Source organism: Ictalurus punctatus, chromosome 11 (genome assembly GCF_001660625.3).
Source record: "Ictalurus punctatus breed USDA103 chromosome 11, Coco_2.0, whole genome shotgun sequence".
NCBI lineage: Eukaryota > Metazoa > Chordata > Actinopteri > Siluriformes > Ictaluridae > Ictalurus > Ictalurus punctatus.
Window position 1 is genome coordinate 26,151,199 of NC_030426.2, and position 12,365 is coordinate 26,163,563.

Below are 12,365 nucleotides of genomic sequence, written 5' to 3' on the forward strand. Positions count from 1 at the left end.
ATCACGTGGACAAGCCAGAAGCCAGAATGTTTTGTGGCTGGATGCACAAAATAGAATTTTTGGTTTAAATGAGAAGTGTAAAGGAGAAAGGAAACACTGCATTCCAGCATAAGAACCTGATCCCATCTGTGAAACATGGTGCTGGTAGTATCATGGTTTGAGGCTGTTTTGCTGTATCCGGGCCGGGACGACTCGCAATCATTGATGGAACAATGAATTCTGAATTATACCATCGAACTCTAAAGGAAAATATCAGGACATCTGTCCATGAACTCAATCTGAAGAGAAAGTGGGTCATGCAGCAAGACAACGATCCTAAACACACGAGTCGTTCTACCAAAAAATGGTTAAAGAAGAATAAAGTCGAAGCTGTTCTGTACTGAGGAACGTCTAAAACTCCTCCAAGCCGACGTGCAGATGATCAACACTTACCCCAAACGCTTATCTGCAGTTATTACTGCACAAGGAGCTCACACCTCACACTGAAATCAAAGGTGCACATACTTTTACCCCTCACAGATATGTAACATTGTACCATTTCCCTCAATAAATAAATAAATAACCAAGTATAATATCGGTGTCTCGTTTGTTTAATCAGGTTCTCTTTATCTACTTTTAGGACTCATGTGAAAAGCTGATGATGTTTCTGGTCATATTTACGTAGAAATGTAGAAACTCCTAAAGGGTTCACAAACTTTCAAGCACCACCATATGTGACAACCGGAACTTGTTTTACGGATGTTAACGGTACCTTTAAATGGATAAAAATGACTAATGAAATTATGACGACTAATGAAAAAATATCATTGGGAAATTGGCGTGGTATAAGAGGAATAAAACACTTTGCTGTTGTAGGAAAATAACATATGTTTATGTAATATACATGTAAATATATATGTGTAATGTGCCAAATTACAAATACAGTATTATGCATTCTGTATTGGGCTTAAAGGATTATACAGTTATTACAGTGAAACTAATAAAAAGAGCTGTAATTCAGCAAGTGAATAATATAAGTCTGGACCTGCTGATGACTCCCGGAGACTTAAAATGAAAAAAAATGTAATAAGAACAATTACCTCAGCTTTACTGTTGTTTCCTGTACACTCACAATAGAAAGGTGCTCTGAGTTAGCTCCAAAAATTATTGATAATCCCAACCCGAATATTGTTCTGCAAGCATGTCGAACGATTTAATTAAATTCTGTATACTACCCTGTGACTATTTTCCCGCAGTAAATTAAGAAGCTATTTCACATCGATTTTCTGCCAGGCGGGATTTTACCGTTTGCATAATTCAGTTCTGTTTACGCCCTGGCTGAAATATCAATTATTTGTTGCTGCAGTAGGTTTTCCAGGTGTGTAGTCTTCTAAAGCCAGCCAGAGCTGTGGAGTGAAATCAGAGTCAGAAGTACGTACCTAATGTTTGAAAGAAAAACAGGTGTAGTGTGATCTTTTTTTTTTTTAAACATTTTTAGCATTATTTTTTAGAATATTTGAATATATTGGTTTTGAATTTGAAATTTAGGTTTAAATAAAAATCAGGTATTGCTGTACATTTGCACTATTACACAATTTGTATATGAGGTTTAAAGATAAAAAAAGGTTAAGGTTAGGATCTGAGGCGGTGTTAGTGTTTATCTCTCCCACTTGTACTATCATTTTGAATGAGATCAGATTGACCATAAAAGTGCTTTTTTTAAAAAAATTCTGTTAAAATCTCTGAAAGTACAGGAATTAAATACACACAATATAAATCTGAATTCATGTACACTGTCAAAAGTTTGAATATGCAGCGGTTCTTATCTGTTATTCAAGGAACAAAACACTCTTTAGTATCATGTGGAGATATGATAATGGAGTGAATAATATGATATGAAGTGATGAAGTTACTATAACAGCATGTCCTCATGCGCTTTATTCCTCTTATACGAGTCGAAAACAACAGTGCCGACGGACCTATCGATGCCGAGGGAAGGCAGGTGGGTGAGGAGGAAGACCCTGTAGTAAGGAGTGACCTGTCTTGTGAGCACCAAGGAGATACGCCCACCTGTCCCGAAAGATCAGAGCCAAGAAGAGCAGAAGAGCGGGCACCAGGTAGGAAGGATAAAATCAAGTTGCTGAAGGCCAGCGAGGCAAGACTGGATGCAGACCTTGGTGGAATACTGGAGGGTTCACTGAGAGGGGGTGTGGAGGCTAGGCTCAACCTGTTTGAAGAAATCCACTACCAGGAGTGTAAAGTCAGGTTTGGTATAATTACCACCAAGAAAACCACTGCTCCAAGGCAAAAAGGGAGGCGAGAGAGAGCGATCAAGCAACTGGAGCATCGGTGACGACAACGTCAAAGGAACTGGAGGAAGGCAACACCAAGGGCAAGAAAGAAGGTCTCATAGCAGTGTGGAAGGATATCAAGCAGAGGCTAGTCAGCCTGTGGAGGGCTGAGCACATCCGAAAGCGCAGGAGGAGGAGGAGAAGGAAGAAGCCAACTTCAACAAGAATTTTTTTCAAGCATGCCAAGCAGCTGTTGGAGGAAGAAAAGAGTGGGAAGCTAGAAATGACCAGGAAGGAGCTGGAAGAATAGATCAGAAGGTAGTACAGCAATCCAGCAAGGAATGAGCCTTTAGGTTCACCAGGGTACGTGCCTCATCCAGCCCTACCCGTGTACCAGTTTAACATCTTGTCCCCCAAGCTCAGCAAAGTCAGAGAGGTTATAAGAAAAGCCAGATCATCAGCAGCCCCAGGCACCAATGGGATACCCAATCAGATCCAACTGGTCAAGCACAAAAAAAAAGATCTGCATATTGTTTGGTTTGACCTCTCAAATGCGTATGGATCAGTGCTACATCAGCTCATCAGCTATGCCACTGAGTTCTTCCTGGCAACATCAGGAGCCTGGTCTCCAATTACTTCAAGGACCTGCAGATGGGCTTTGCCCTGCAGGATTTCACTACCAGATGGAGTTGCAAGTAGGAATTGCCATGGAATTGTTTGTGGCTGCCTTCAAGTTAATACTCATTGTAGCCAGACAGATGGTGGGAGGAGTCAGATTGCCATCTGGATAGAATCTGCCCACTTGAGAAGCTACATGGATGTTAATAGCCTCCTGCCAACAGCATCATGTACAGCTAGGCTGCTAAAAGGAATGGATGAACTGATGTCCTGAACTCAACTGAAGTATCTCTCTATCAGGAAAGGGGTTAGGAAGGACAGCACCACCTTTGTCGTGGGCGGTGAGAAAATCCCACTGCTGGCTGATACATGGCTGAGTTCTCTGATAAGCACATGGGGAAGAGCATGCTGAAACAGCTATCTGATGGTCTGGCAAGGATTGACCAAAGCCAGCTTCCAGGAAAGTACAAGGCATTGTGCTAACTCACCACACTGTATCAGAGTATAATGTGGCTGTTGAAGTTGTGAGCAAGATGGATGGGAAAGCCAACTCTCTCATCCAAACCTGGCTGGGCTTGCATCTGAAACTGGTCTCTTTACCCTGCGATCCTTCATCATGGGCTACATGCAGGAGAATACCAGGCTAGTGTTGGAGCTGAGGGAGTCCACTGACCAAGCAGTATGGAGTACAAATGTCCAGGTCAACATGGGCCACATGTCGAAACCCCATGCTGATGTCGATCTGGCAATTATCAGGCTGCAGCACAAAGCGATTATCAGCAGAGTCCAAACAGATAAGACAGGTCTTGGGTGGGGAGAAGCTCCACTGGTCTGGTCCAAGGCCAGCAGGAAAGCAAGGAAGTAACTGGTTGTTGCTCAATGGTTAATATATTGGACTTCTGATTGGAAGGTTGTGAGTTCAAATCCCAACATCACCAAGCTGCTATTGCAGGGTCCTTGAGCAAGGCCTTTAACCCTTGCTCAAGGATCCTTAACGGTGCCACTCTGTCATAAAATGCCATAAATATAAATAAGTGCTATAAGATCAGGGCTGTAGCATGGGGACAACATGGGGGCTGGATGATTTGGGAAGGCATTGTGGGCAGAATCATCAGCACGGGGGACCTGTGGAAAATCCCACAGGCAAGGCTTATTTTTCATATCAGGGCAACATACAACACACTCCCATGCCCACTGAACCTGCACCAATGGTTTGGCCCGGAAGAATGCTGCCCCCTCTGTAGCAATCCAAATGTAAGTCTCCAGCACATCTTGTCAGGCTGCAAGACTGTGCTCTCCCAAGGGCACTACAGGTGGCGATACGATCAAGTCAAGGGGTGTAGACAAGCTTAGGTCATCCTCCGCCAGTGTGTCAATTTGTCTGAGAAGGTCGTGGCAACACAAGCAGTATGAAAAGAGTTTCATCAAGAATAGTTCCTTTCACCCAGTACAAGAGAATGAGATTCGATCTTGCCAGGAAGCTCCAGTTCCCTAGTGAGATCACCAACACAAGTCTCCGCCCTGATATAGTGATGTGGTCCAGTTACGCCAAGACTGTTCTCCTTATCAAGCTAATGGTCCCAAGGAAGGAAGGAATAGAAGCTGCCTTTGAGAGGAGGAGGCTGAAGTACCAGATCTAGTCGCTGAGTGTAACGAGGCTGGCTGGAGAACCATCATCTCCCTGGTAGAAGTAGGATGCCACGGCTTTTTTTGGAACAACAACTGAGGTACATGGGAGTAACTGGAGCAAAGCAGTGGAAGGGCCTGAAAGACCTGGCTGAAGAGGCAGAGAAAAGCAGCTTTTGGCTTTAGGTGAGGAGAAAGTAGAAGTGTTGGGGTAGTAACATCTAGCCCAAGGTCTAGTTGCAGGGGGTGGCATGGAGACGTCCCTGCCACTGCTCGGCCACCAGGAGACACTGGGGGTTAAATGAGCAAAACGTTGTTGAGTGATGGTGCTCAGCTGATGACCCTGCAGCTGACCTACGCCATATGGAATGAGTGGCTGGAACATGTTATGGAACAAGCATGCCTGTATTAAGTATAACAGGAGGAAACCATATGGAACCAGTGCACTGAGCATGATTAATGGTGCCAGTGGGGCTTGCTACAGCCTTAGTCACTGGATAGGTCTGTATGGTATTGGCTGCATTAGGCATGGTGGCAAGGCTGAAGGAAATGCAATAATCGTATGGCCATCAGAGAAGGTACAGCAGGCAGTACTGCCATAGCAGGTCTACATCTACCTCTGCAATCTGCAATCAATACAATAGCAATTTGCCAATTATTACAATTTTTTTTTATTAATGAATGAAACATAATCTGATCGCAGTTACATTTACTGTTGTAGAATATCCACAAAACAAGTTAGTTCCTGTTCTCACTTACGTTATAGCATCTATAGACAGTTGCCCCTTCACCAGGCTTTGTCTTTTTCTCTCTCTTGAAGTTAAAAAGACAAACAAAATGCAGCTTTCCATCTGACCATCGGGTATAAGTGTCTCAGTGTAAACTCGTCTGTTTTCAAAAACTTACAGCTTTTACTTACAAGTCCCTGTATAAGTGGTTCCTATAGAGACAATAACAAATTAGAACGAGCGCATTAATATAAACCCGAAACTACCGTCAGAGCTGCTGTAACGGAAAAGTAATGAACACCTTCTGTTCTGACCAATCAGAGCCCAAAACTCAACATCACTCAATAGCTCAATAGCACTGTAGTATAAAAGTTTATAACTTTAAAAAAAAAAAAAAGAAGAAGCAATTAAATAAGGAAAGCTAAATCACAGTAAAACGTATTAACTGCTCCATCTCAGATCCTAATGTGACTCTAAATTAGTGCTGTATTAAAATCAGACACACTTGGAGGATAAAGCCGTTAATCCTACAAATGAAAACCTTACAGGCAGCGTTAGGGTTCATTAGCGTGAGAAAGATATTAGTCATATCTCAAGCCATTTCTGATATTTATATCAAAGAGTATTTACAATGAGGTCATCTCAATATGAATTCTAAACAATGGAGTTGACCCGCATGTTTATTAACACACACAATGTGGAATTAGTCATGAGATTAGTGGTTGATGGGAAGTGGTGAAGCAGCTGCACACCCACTATTTCATGGTATAATAAGTGATTAATGCCTACCACAGCCATACCAAGAAAAGGTTAATGATTATATAAATGGAAACGATCCAGCTTGTTCCCTACATGATGATCCAGACAGTGTTTAAGCAACCTGACAACTACAGACTGTAAAATACGGTGTATTTGGTGAGAAAACTACCTGCAGAATTAGGACAAAATACCAACCGTACATTTTTATTTATTTTTTTTTTAGAAATGATGCGGAGGAGGCTGGATAGAAATGTGATAGGGCGAGAGAGAGAGTGTTTAATGTGATGCTCGCTGGGTTGTGTGGAGTGTCGGCTCTGTAATTGAAAGCATATTTCTTTTGTGAATTTCAGGCCAGTTTGTGCACACATAAGGGAGAAATGAGGGTTTATTCAGGAGCTCGGTAAGGCAGGGTTTAGAAGGCTACTGGAGAAAACCGCTCATATAAAATAAAATCAATGCACCTCTTATCTCATCTATTTTGTGCCTAAGAACATATTATACTGTACTATTTACATATCGTACTATTTACATTGCGTACATTCAGTACTTCATAGTTATTGTTATATGTCCATTGTATATAGTACAAATGTGCGATATGTACATGGGGTATATGTATAGTGGGACTGTCCATTGTTGTTTGTTGTATATACTACTCATATGTATATGTGTGTGTGTGTGTGTGTGTGTGTGTGTGTGTGTGTGTGTGTGTATAGTTTCCGCTTATGTCTATACATGTTTATACATCTTGTAAATACTCTTTATATATCCCTGTATTGTTCTCCTTACTATCTCTTTTTTCTTCACCTGTCTTGCTGCTGCTCTGACACCCTAATTTCTCCATCTGGTGTTTAATAAAGTATTATCTTACCTTATCTAGAGAGGAAGCTCTCTGGAGTTAAGGCTATTCCCCACAGACTGCTGAGATGAAGTGTTTTGGACAATCTGTCATCTTCAGTGCCGTGTTACAGCTGGATGATTTATAGTGTAGAACTGCTGTTCAAACCTTTTAAAACGCTTTAAGACCATCAATTGCTACTAAATAGATCCAGCCATCCATCTTCTATAGCACTTATCCTTCCTTCAGGGTCACGGGGAAACCTGGAGGCTATCCCAGGGAGCATCGGGGACAAGGCGGGGTACACACTGGACGGGGTGCCAATCCATTCATACACTACGGACACTTTAGACACGCCAATCAGCCTACCGTGCGTGTGTTTGGACTGGGGGAGGAAACCGGAGTACCCGGAGGAAACCCCCGCAGCACGGGGAGAACACGCAAACTCTGCACACACACACAGGGCCACGGTGGGAATCGAACCCCCGACCCTGGAGGCGTGAGGCGAGCATGCTAACCACTTTGCACCCTTTGTTTACTTGGCGGTTTGAGTTCATCTTAGTTAGAAAACTGACAGTAATTCTCCAGTTCAACCTGCAAGAACCGAATTATACAGAATTCCCAGAATCCACCGAGTGATTCATTGATCTGAAAGTCAATCATCCTGAGTCATGATTAGAGATAAAGCTCTGATCCAGCACATGGAAATGCAATATAAATGCTCTGGATGAGGGTCAGGGCGATGGCTCCATAAATCTTTGGTAAAGAGATTGTCAAGACAGAACAGCAGAGATCAATGTACAGCTCTATACAGTCTTACCAGCGTGTACTTCATGAAAATATTTCCCTTAAGATCCTCCAATGTTTCTTACGTTACCCTTATTTACTAATCTCCCATATCGTCGTTTTCATTGTTCAATCTCAAGTCACTTCTCAGTATGTCATAAAATTGTATGATGCATGAGCATTTTGTTATATTCACTAGGGAAATGATGATAATCCATCATATTGCACAAAATAACCACTATCTCGTTTTATGCATTTCTTTGGGGAAATTAATCCGTTGTAATTCTCTTGTTTTTATAGATAAAATCTTCTTTCCTTAGCAATGGTGCTCGGATATCTAACCAAGTGAGTCTGGTTTAACTGAAGACAAAGCTGACGGGAAGCTGCATGTCGGAAGAAGTTGAATAAATTCAATCCGAACGTTCCGTATACTGTATCTGGATCACATTTGCCGTAGAAAACTGGAATCGATTGCATTTTATTTTCCCCAGAACTCACTGACTTATAACCAGAGTCAAATCGTAAGTGTTTATTGAATGTAAAACATCTGATTAATGAAGAGTGCCTTATAATTACGAGAATTACGATTTTCGCAAGTTTCTGCGGCGCTGGTGGTCCCACATTTCTTCGGTTCCCTGTTCAAAACTTTGGCTCCTACCTGCAATTAGTTCTCGCACAAATGGAGTAAAAGAAAGAAACCACCGGTGTACGAACAAGCAGACATCGAACGGGTCGACCAAGGAAAACAACAGCAGTTGATGACAGAAACATTGTTGTTTTTGGTTTTTCTTCCCAGCTCTCACAGTCTGTGACTCTGTTCACACGGACAGCGGTAATCTCATTACTGACCTTATTCTGAATAAGACGTGTAATATCCTGATTAAGGTGTTTACATGAGTCGCTTTTAGAATACTCCTTTCATGTTCCTGTTTTACGTGTTATAGAACGTAAAGCAATTAACGTCACACGTCATTACGTCCCCGCGTCACGCCGTCCGACGTCCCTGCAGAATTTCACGCATCGACGTACAGTCGGTCTTCGTTATGGGACCGTATACAGTTTTGGGTGTTTTTATTTTTTATTTTATGAACGCTTCAAGTGCGGTTAATTATTAGTCGTGCTGTACGCGCTAATAGACGACCGCTTGACGCCGTGGGCTGCGTCCCAAACCGCGTACTTACCGTCTATATACGTGTATTTGTCCGACTATATAGCGGGTAAGTACGCGGTTTGGGACGCAGCCGTGCTCTCTCGTTTGCCGTCAAACGGTCGAGCGCTGCCGTGTGTGTACGTGTCCTGTCGCACAATGCGGTGAAAACTCACACGACGTTAATAGTGTGATTAAGGCGTGTACACGTCTGTAACGCACGTCCATAACGCGACTAAAACAGGAATACTCCGCACGTCTTAATTCCATTCGTGTTTACTTCGAGTGTGACTTTAATCAGATTAACGTCATCGATAATCTCTGTTTACATGCCGGTTTCTTAATCAGAGTATCGTCTTAATCGGGTTCATATCGTTTATTATTGTTGTCCATGTAAACGTACTGAGTGACATCACCAATAACCTCCACAGAGCAGGGGTGAAAGGTCACAATCCACCGTTTGAAGAAGACTTCAAGAGCGGAAATATGGAGGCCATACCACAAGATGCAAAACCACCGATCAGCAGTAAGAATCAGAAGGCCAGGTCGCAAAGAAATACAGAGAAAAGTTCTGGAAACAAGATGAACCTCTACCAAAGTGACGGGAAGGCCAAAGTGTGGAGAAAGAAAGGATCTGCTCATGATCCAGAACGTAGAATCTCATCAGTCAAGCATGGTGGAGGTAGTGTCATGGCTTGGGCTTTTTACAGAGGTAAAATCTAAACAGAGAACAGAAAAACTGAAATCGAAACTAGCCGTCTCACTATGTTAGCGAAACCCCGATAATCATCTCTTCTGTTAAAACCTGGCTCAGAAAACAACACCTAAACTATTTTAGGGGAATCGGTCTAGACTGGCTTTTTAGCATTATGTTTGCACAGGTATGACTCCGGGGCGTCATACTTGTGCAAACTTATAAATGGTTGTGTCAGGTCATTACCGTTATCCCGGGTGACGTTTAGAGAGCGTCATGGAGATCGGAGAGCAGATAAAAGCAGACTTCCACGTTCTCAACACTCAGGGTGCGCACCAATGAAAAATACTAGGGTTGAAAATCCATTCAATCAGTTCTTCATTCCATTAGAGATGGACTAATCTGAGTTCTTATAGCCGGGGGGCTTTCTGCACTGTCCGCTGAGCAGTTATGACTTCATAAAATATCTGGGATTGAAAAGCTTTTACGGTAAAAAAAAAAAAAAAAAAGATAATAAAAGCCATTACACATCATGTCACGTTTATTATGACGTACAGTCGTGGAGTGCACTTCAATTCTGATGCAAAACTGGAATTTCAATAAACTGAATGTCAGTGTAAGTAGCATCGATGGATATGAATTGAATTACGAGAGAGAGAAAAAACACGCCGAGCGCACGCTGAACACACTGAGAGTCTCTTATCCGTTCTTTCACCATGAGCTTGTGATTCAGATGAAAAAATGGACTTGTGATAAAAAAAATGCCCGTATTCAGAGTTGGGTTTAGTGTGTATAGTGAGGGAATAATACTGAAACTTTGCGGATCTCAGATGTAATTCTGGACTGTTCAGGGGGCGGGGTTTAAATAAAACAGAGGTGTGTCTCGGTGATGCACGAGTCTGATCTCGAAACTCTAAGCTCAATTTCTCGCGTGATATAGAATTAAGTGTGACATTTTGATGTAACCACAATACGTGTATATATATATATATATATATATACACGTGTGTGTGTGTGTGTGTGTGTGTGTGTGTGTGTTTTCGGTATATAATATGTAAATATGACACTATACAACTGCTCTTATACGACATCTGAGGAATCCCTTCCCATTTTAATCAGACACATTTATAATTATTTATAATATGACGATATATTTATGGATAGAGTTAACTTAATTAACGAGGCGTAAGTGTAGTAGTAACTTAAAGCGAGGCGTAGCAGTGTGGCAGTCGAACACTTGGTCAGCTTATTCTTCAGATTGTTTTTTTTTTTTTTTTTTTTTAATTGATGTTTTTCTATTTATTTTTATTTATTTTCTACAGGAGAGCATTAAAAAAAAGAGACCAAAACACCGGCATCATTTCATCAAAACGGTGAAATAAAAGTGCGTTGATCTAACATAGCTTAATTAGCTTATTAAAGATATACAGTGCCCTCCGCTAATATTGGCACCCTTGGTAAATATTGGGGAAATTGTCTTTATTGTTGAACCCTTTGATCTTTTGTTGAAAAAAAATAAATAAAAATCACACAAATACTCTGCTGTCATGAATATCAAACAATTACAAACACTATAAAAATGTTTTATCTTTGTTAAACATAGGTGTGAAAGAATGAATTCTTATGAGAAAGATATATTATTAATATTATTACGCCGTTTCCGTTTCCGTGGTGTGTCACTCCCAGTAGCTGAAATCTCTAAAGCATTATGCAGCTCCACCATCGAGACAGACAAATCACATCTAAAGGTTGTCTCTTATCCTTCTCGGTCTCGAATCCAAACAACGTTAACAGCTCACTCAATTGAGGATTGTATCTCTGAAGCTGGTCCTCGGATAAACTGGTTATCAATCGATGACTGTCGTGTTCCAGCCCCTTCAGGTACTTATTGGATGTGTGGTAACTGCCTATAGTGAATAGCCTGCCAGGTTCAACGGTTCAATGTTCATTGATTTATCTCCTTCCTGCCATGCGACCCTGAACTTATCTTAACCCCCAATAACCTTATCTGTGTCTACGACTGTAAAACATGCTCCTCATATCATCGTGGTACATCGCCCTCCGTCTGATACTTCACACATTTTTTTAGACGTTCCAAATTGTTGTGGTCTTGTAACTGTATCTGGTGTAAAAATTGGTGGACGTTACACATTTGTAGGTCGTTTAAGGTATAGTCTGCCTTTTTGACTATATCCTGGCTCCTGGTCTCCTGATTCTTCAAGCATATTACTTCTGGTGAAGCTGAAGCATTTTGAAAATGATTCATTGACATCAGGATATTCCCTGTGATATTTTACTTTTTTTTTTTAGTACACCTGGGTGACTAGGAACAGGAAATTGTTCAAGCATGACTTCCTGTTTCACAGGGGTATAAATATGAGGTAACACATAGGCCAAATTCCCTTAGTCATTCATAACAATGGGTAAGAGTGAGTGAGGAATACAGCCGTGATGTGCGGCAAAAGGTTGTTGAGCTTCACACAATGGGGCGTGTCTATAAGAAAATAGCACAAGCATTGTAAATGCCCGTTTCACCATCAGGGCAATAATTAAGAAGTTCCAGTCGACTGGAAATGTTATGAATGGACCTGGAATTGGACGCGTGTCTGTATCGTCTCGACGTACTGTGAAGAGGACGGTTCGAGTGGATAAAATATCTCCAAGGATCACAGCTGGAGAACTGCAGGAGTTAGTTGCGTCTTGGGGTCAGAAAGTCTCCAAAACTACAATCTGAAGTCACCGACATCACCACAAGCTGTTTGGAAGGGTTTGAAGAAAAAAGCCTCTACTCTCATCCAAAAACAAACTCGAGGGTCTTCAGTGTGCAGACACGACTGGAGCTTCAAATGGGATCGGGTTCTACGGTCAGATGAAACCAGAATAGAGATTTTTGGTAATAAAC